The following is a 6,000-nucleotide window of genomic DNA, read 5'->3' as shown; positions in this document are numbered from 1 at the left end:
GATGACTGCAAAGACATTTATGGATAAGAGTAAGAGTCTAGCAGTGGTGAAAGGTGTCTGTTTGAATTTGGCACAGTTTATCTTAAAGGCCCTTGAACATTCATGTGCAGAAGAAGGTCTTTGGTAACCTTTAGGGTTGCTGTATTTCTGAAGGAGCTCGTGGGCTTGTGGCTGCATTTCTTGGGTCATGCAGCCAGGACACTGGGACAAAGCAGCACTCCAGCACATCTGAGAGGGACCACGTTTTAAGACTCGCAGGAGAAATAGGGTCATTTTTCTCTTCTTTCACATTGGCACTGAGGTCTAGAAAGGTACTGTTCTGCTTCTTATTCAGGATAATTTTTATAAGAACTTTGCTGTGGACTTACAGAGTTCACTCTTCTGGAGTTGACAAATCATTTCTGCCGAGGTCTCCTGAACTGAAGCAATGGTTCTCTGTGAATTTTGGAGACTGGCACACTTTTTCTTTCTTTCTTTCTTTATTTTTTTTTTTTTTTATTTTTATTTTTTGACAATTGCTTCTTATAAGGATTCTACATTTGCTTGCTTTCTTTTGTAAGTTCCATGTTCAGTTCTGGAGGCCTGCTTTGCTCCGGCTGAGAAGCTTCAGGTCGGTTTCTTCAGGGCAGGCATCATCCAACTGCTGGCTTTGTTCAACAGACATTGTCCTTCTGTGAGCAGCCTTTACCCAGAAAGCAACCAGATGCTAAAGAACCTCATTTAATCACTACCCTGCGGTGACTGCAAGCAATACATGTACTGAATGAGTGCAATATAGAGACGGGCACTGCTGTATTCATTTGTTTTCAGAGTTGCTAATGAAGGCAATTAAGATCTTACTAATTATAACTGAAAGACTTCACTTCTAGTCCCTGGTCTCCATGCTTCTAGTTAAAAGACAACTATTCCCTATTATTATTTTTATCTTTAAGTGTGAGGAAAGGAGATAGTAAGACAGACTCCTGCATGCACCCCGAGCGGGATCCACTGGGCAACCCCTTTCTGAGGCCAATGGTTGAATCAAATGAGCTATTTTAAGTGCCTGAGGCTAACACCTGGACCAATCAAGCCACCCTCAGTGCCTATGGCTGAGGCTTAAACCATTCGAGCTACTGGCTGCAGGAGGGGAAGAGGGAGAGAAGGGGGTTAGGGAAAAACAGAAGCAGATGGTCACTTCTCTTGTGCACCCTGACCAGGAATCAAACCTGGGACATCCATAGGCAAGATCAACATTCTATCCATTGAGCCAACTGGTAGGCTATTTCCTATTCTCAAAACCTTTTTCTCTTATTTGTACATAGTGCGTCATCAGTGTCCAGAGAATTAAAATATAAGTATTACTAAAATTGGGCCAATGTGAGGAGAATTAACAAAAGGATTATTTACAAAGTTGTGGTAGGATATAAGAAAGCCACATGGCATAGAACAGTACCCTAAGGTTAATAAAAGTGAGAACAGTGTTCTGCCTGAAGGCCTGAAGAGGGGAGCCCAGAGGACATGTATTTAAACTTGGAGGAGAAACGTTTGTGTAGAGGGAGTTGTCTAACATGATCTATGACCTCATGTCATGACTGACTGACATCATCCAGTGACACCCTGCAGAGGAAGAAATATCTTGACCTCATTCTTGCCCTTTCCTCTTATCTTCTGGAAGGTAGTTGCCTTTGGATAAAGGATCCAGTTAGTGTAGTACACACTGGCCCATCTATGGTTGCACACAGCACAGAGTGGGATGGCAGTGGTAGAAATGGGAAGTAATCAGGTGGAGCACAAAGAACCTGTCCAGCACAAAGGGTTGTGTAATAGATGATATGAAGGACTCTCTTCTGCCATAGTTTATAAAACTACAAAATCTAAAGTTATTTCAGTACCACAACAAACATATACAATACATGAATAAATCTAGCTTTTCCTTATAATCATAAGCAGGTAGAGTTACATTTGCCACTAAGAGGGTACGAACCCATATTTATAGGTTTTATGTTTCATTTTAAGTATTGTGAAAAAAGATAATAGTTATTAAAAACAATTTAAGTGAAAATTTAAAGCTATTAGAGTAACACAGTAAATAATTAGAGGAATAAAAAGCCAACATTTTCTACTGAAGATAAATAAATCCAAGATTCCTTTATAACTTTAATCAAGTACAATTAAATTTACCATCAACACAGTAAGAGCCTAATGTGTTGTTGTTTTCTTAATTTTAAGTATTATCATGTATACAAATGAAAGTAATTAAAAACACCATGAGAGACCCTCCACATTAATTCAATTAGTGTTTATTTAAAAATATAATTGTAGCCTGTTAATAGTAACAGGTAGTTTCTGTTGAGTGGATAGGATGGGCACTGCTCTAAGTGCTTAATAAGTATTATCTCATTCAATCCTCATAACAACCCGGTGAAATAAGTTATTTTTGATGACCATTGGTAGCTATAAACAAAGAAACAGAAACTCATAGAAGCCCCCTCTGCCTGTTCATTTTTCTTTTCTCGATTGATTGAGGATTCCAGCAAAGAAGTACTATATTTAGGGGGCCTCGAACGCATGACCAGAGACCCTAACTGTCCCAGATAGTGACTAACTGAGGATACAATAATAAACAAAACAGTGTGGCTGCCCTCGTGGAGCTGGCACCATAGGGGCGATATAAAACAAAACAGATGAAAAATTAAAGGTAAGTTTAGGTAGTCAAAACATACTGTCAGGGCCCTGGCCAGTTGGCTCAGTGGTAGAGCATCAGCCTTGCATGCGGGAGTCCCGGGTTCGATTCCCGGCCAGGACACACAGTAGAAGCGCCCATCTGCTTCTCCACCCCTCCCCCTCTTCTTCCTCTCTGTCTCTCTTCCCCTCCCGCAGCCAAGGCTCCATTGGAGCAAAGTTGGCCCAGGCGCTGAGGATGGCTTTATGGCCTTTGCTTCAGGTGCTAGAATGGCTCTGGTTGCAACAGAGCAACGCCCCAGATGGGTGGAGCATCGTCCCCTGGTGGGCATGCCAGGTGGATCCTGGTCAGGTGCATGTGGGAGTCTGTCTGACTGCCTCCCCGTTTCCAGCTTCAGAAAAATATAAAAAAAAACCAAAAACAAACAAACAAAAAAACATACTGTCAGGTCCATTCAAAACCCTGATGACTGTCATAAGCATGAAATATATCACTTCAAAAGAATGACAAAGATTAACACAAATACCTTTTACTTACACGTTTGGTTTTTTTTTAATTTGAAATTTGACTTTCTATTTCACAATAACCTAGTATTATAGATAAAAATGACCTGGCAGTTGAAAACGAGGCCTTAGAGTTACTGTTAACTAGATTATGAAATAGTGCCTTCATACTTAGCTACAGATAGCAGAAGACTTTAAAATGGAGCTCTGAAGTTTTGACATAGTACTTCCAGAACTGCAAGTTGCTAGGTTACCACTAAGCTATACACAGGTTGAAACGAACAAATATTAAAAATTTATGGAGCTAGGAGATTCATATTTTATTGTCCCTGTGACATATTTACAGTTGAATATAAATTAAAGACCTTCTTGCACACCAAAGACAGATCCTTTAGGTGGTCCAGGCAAAGAGGTGAGACCCCCAGCTCACTCACAAGAGAAGCAGCCACTCCTTGGCCCAGCTTTGGGAATTTTGCCGCTTTGAGCTCATCAGTAATTTCTTCAAAATCCTTTGGTGTCAGATCCTCATAGTAGTTATTTATTTGAATCATTGGTACATATACACAGGCCTCTAAACATTCCACCTCTACAAAAGTGAAAAGTTTGTCAGATGTAGTCTCTCCAATGTTTATTCTAAGCTTTTTCTGAATGGGCTATGCTGTCAAGAGTTTGAAGCATGCAAAGTATAGTTGTGCAGACCTGAATGTGGTACTTTCCAACCCATGTTCGATTATAAATTGTATAAAACGTTGCTACTTCATACATTTACATTGGAGGCACCTGTAAAACTTCTGCAACCTTGTTCATAGCAGAGATGGGTAGCCATCTCTCTGTCTTTGGGCTATATCTGGGACTGGAAGCACAGCTGCTGCTGTATGCTCTTCTGGATAGATTTTTACAACTGCCTCTATCCTCATAGTTTTCTGGTGTGAAATCAAATAGAATATCTGGGTTATTCTAGGAGTATCTCTGTGCACAAAGAAGGCTCATCCAGCTCCATTCTGCACAGCTGTCTTATGCAAATTCCTTATATGTCTTTCCCACTGGGTGGTAAGGCCAGCAGTTTGGCCAGGAGCACTGCAGAGAAGAACATGGTGAGCCATACTGCTGGTCTTTTGCCTACATGCTTTTTAAATCTTATTTCAAAACAAGCAATTGTACTTATTTACATTTCAAAAGTCAGCTTGTGTCTTCTCATCACTTATGGCTTCATGATTTTCTTTCTAGGGTCCCTTGTTATGGACATAGCATATGTCTTCATGTTGTCCCCCGTCAAATTCACTATTCCTGTTGAATGATATATTGCTATGCTTAACTCGACATTGAGATCAGTAATTCCCATACCGCGTGCACTGGGGCAGTGCCTGTCACACAGTATGCATTCAACTCTCCATCTGAAGCAGTAAAAATACTAAAAATAGCAATGGCTAACATAAAGCCAAGTACTTCCTAAGGTACCTTTTATTTGTTTGTGTCAGGGACCCAGTGACAAGCTACATCATCTTTCTATAGCTTGGGAGGGAGAAATGAGCAACCCTCTTGGCCAAAACAGCCTAAAATCTGTGTTTGTAAGTACAGTTGTATTGGAACACAGGCTCACACACTCATTTACTTCTTGTCTTTGGCAGTTCCATACCACAACAAAGTTGAGTAGTTGCAGCAGAGATTGTATAGCCCACAAATACAAATGTGTTTACTTACTGACATTTTACTGAAAAAGTTTGTTGCCCCCTGTTCCAAAGTCAAACCAAGAGGAAATGATTCATTTATTTTACTCCATTCTTATGTTGGTGGACTTTTGTGATCACAGAGCAGATTATATAAAATCATAGCCATTTGACTAAAGAATCCTAGATCCAAATCTTTAGAATTTCTGACAACTCATGTGTAATTATTTAGATGATAACAATCTTTAAAAAAATTAAAACAAATATAGCTCAATATTATCACACTTAATTCATATTTGAGACAGTTAAATAACTTTGAAGTTAATTTTTTAGACATTATGACTTAAGAAATTTATGCCAACATTTTATTTTTACTCTAAACACATAATGGAAATATTAAAAATAAAACCAATATTTTTGAGAACTTTAAAAATTAATATACATTTTGCATTGGACTCTAAATTTAATAACAGCAACAAAAAATATTGGAATAGTTTTTATATTTTAAACACAATATAGCTAGATTAACAAGCAAATTAGTCTTAACTAGTAAAAATATTGACCCAGTGTTAAAATAATTCTGATAAACTGCTCATTTTTTATTATATGTTGAGAAATACCTTTATAATTTTTACAGAAGCATATGCTTGACTGTAATAAACAAAAGTAAATATACAAACACCCACTCACTCAATTGCAAATAAATTTACAGTGACTGAAAATTTAACTATTTAAGCAGTTAACCAACTACTAGGCATATATAATTACATAGATATATATTATAAAATAGTATATATGTAGGAATAATGCAGGATTGCTTAGAAATGCCAAAATTTTACTAAGTCAAGATATACTTTAAAGATGAAAATATAGTAATAATCAGAGAAGCAATATCTGAATTGATAATTTTATTTAATGAATTATAGTTAAAAATTGGGATGCATTCATATAACGGCATATTGAAACAGCAGACTGTTCTTTTATAATACCACACCCAATCTCTTGACAAATGGTACTTTTTACAAATGTTAGTTGCAATTGGAATCTAAAACCGTATCAATGAACTTTTTGTACTTGGCCACATTAACATCTATTTGTCTTTCTTATTGTGGAAGGCTCTTTTAACCATGTATAATTTTTCAACAGAATGTATTGATCATTTGGAAAA

General features: G+C 37.7%; 1 non-coding gene and 1 pseudogene across 1 annotated transcript; one reads left to right on the top strand and one right to left on the bottom strand.

The window, feature by feature from the left end:
• The first annotated feature begins 2,709 nt into the window (after positions 1-2,709).
• TRNAA-UGC (transfer RNA alanine (anticodon UGC)) lies at positions 2,710-2,785 on the top strand. The gene has a single exon. It is a non-coding gene; the product is annotated as a tRNA-Ala (tRNA).
• A 737-nt stretch (positions 2,786-3,522) lies between these two features.
• On the bottom strand, positions 3,523-4,258 carry LOC136389160 (NADH dehydrogenase [ubiquinone] flavoprotein 2, mitochondrial-like; annotated as a pseudogene).
• Positions 4,259-6,000: the final 1,742 nt, after the last annotated feature.

This window comes from Saccopteryx leptura, chromosome 1, assembly GCF_036850995.1.
Source record: "Saccopteryx leptura isolate mSacLep1 chromosome 1, mSacLep1_pri_phased_curated, whole genome shotgun sequence".
NCBI lineage: Eukaryota > Metazoa > Chordata > Mammalia > Chiroptera > Emballonuridae > Saccopteryx > Saccopteryx leptura.
The sequence above is the reverse complement of the archived record's forward strand: the minus strand, read 5'-3'. Positions and strand labels throughout refer to the sequence as shown.